The following is a 1520-nucleotide window of genomic DNA, read 5'->3' on the forward strand; positions in this document are numbered from 1 at the left end:
GTGGTTTCTTGAAAATCTTTAATGGTGTTCTTCACTTTGAAGGAGTAAAGGATTATTATGGATACTTTTCTCTGTTTTTTTTTGGAAATCTTGGAAAATTGGTGATTTTTCATTTTGTAGAAGTGGAGATTTTTTCTTTTTTTTTTTTCTGTTTCTCTGCAATTTTTTGGGATCTTGAAGAGTTGATGATTGAAACTATTCATTTTGAAAGAGAATAGATATCTTTAATATTTTGAGTTATATATCTATTTTTGAAATAAATACTTCTTCTACTAATTATTGTTTTAAGAAGTAGAAGATTGTTATTAAGCATGATTCATTTCTGAAATATTGAAAAATAAATTTTCGAAATTGAACGTCAGATTTTTTATGAACGTTGAAGAGCATTATACAAAAGACTACTTATCCTGGTCGAAGAACAGAAACAAAAGAAACCCTAGACTTTTTATTTACCAAATATGATTTCTATAGTATGGACAATGAATCGGCAAACACCTCTCAATGTTCAATATGTCAATTCTTCGAGATACACATTCATCTAGCTTCCAGCTATTCTCAAGTTCCATTAACCAACTATAATAATTATAATCTGCGGTTGAAATAATTATAAAAAAGCTGCAAAAAATTAAAATTAACAAAAAGCAATATATATATATATTTATTAAAAAATAAAACAAAAATAAGAAAAATTTCTAAAAAGAAATTAAGTATATCAAAATATTTAATATATATCTATTAAGAAAAATATATTTAAAATATTCTTCTAGATAAAAAAAAAGGGCAATTTTCATAAAACATTCCCAAATAAGGAAAAATTTAAAAAATAATTTTTCTAAACAATATCCATGCATAAATCAAAAAAAAATCTGATCAAAATAGAAGAATAAAAATCCTTTTTAAATTAAATTATACTAAGATTAAAAATAATCTATTAATGGTACTAAAAAAATTTGTACAAGAAAAATCACATAGAAAAGGAAAAATATAATTGCAGTATCACCTAGTTAAAGAAGGGGATGTATCCCCCGATGACAGTCGACATTTAGCACGGTCTTATCTCGGGCATAATAGAAATTAGGGAAACCTAGTGACCCTCGCGATTTCACGGCGTATAAAGGCACAAAAGTCGGTGTTTCCCCGGATGAAATATGGTTCCTTGCAGGTGCATCCACCCCATTCTAACGCTCTCTCCCTCTCCTGTTCCATCCTATTCACCGGCCATTGTTCAGGATATGTGACACTAACGCCATCCGTGTAATTATGCCGATACGGTTTCGCCGTTGTTTCGTGACAGGGGGTCAAAGCATCCCCTGGACACCCTTTGGTCACGCATCGTGGGGGTGCTTTTGCATCATAACACGCGCCACGGATTTTTCCAGGTATATCCCTTAAACAGAGAAATTTTGTTAATTAAAGGATTTTAAAGTAGGAAAAATTAAATTTAAAACAGTTTATAGTGGAAAACTAAATTTAATTTTATATGGAACATTCATGATTTTGAAAATTTTAGGTGTTGTTTT

Source organism: Apis mellifera, linkage group LG3 (genome assembly GCF_003254395.2).
Source record: "Apis mellifera strain DH4 linkage group LG3, Amel_HAv3.1, whole genome shotgun sequence".
Taxonomy (NCBI): domain Eukaryota; kingdom Metazoa; phylum Arthropoda; class Insecta; order Hymenoptera; family Apidae; genus Apis; species Apis mellifera.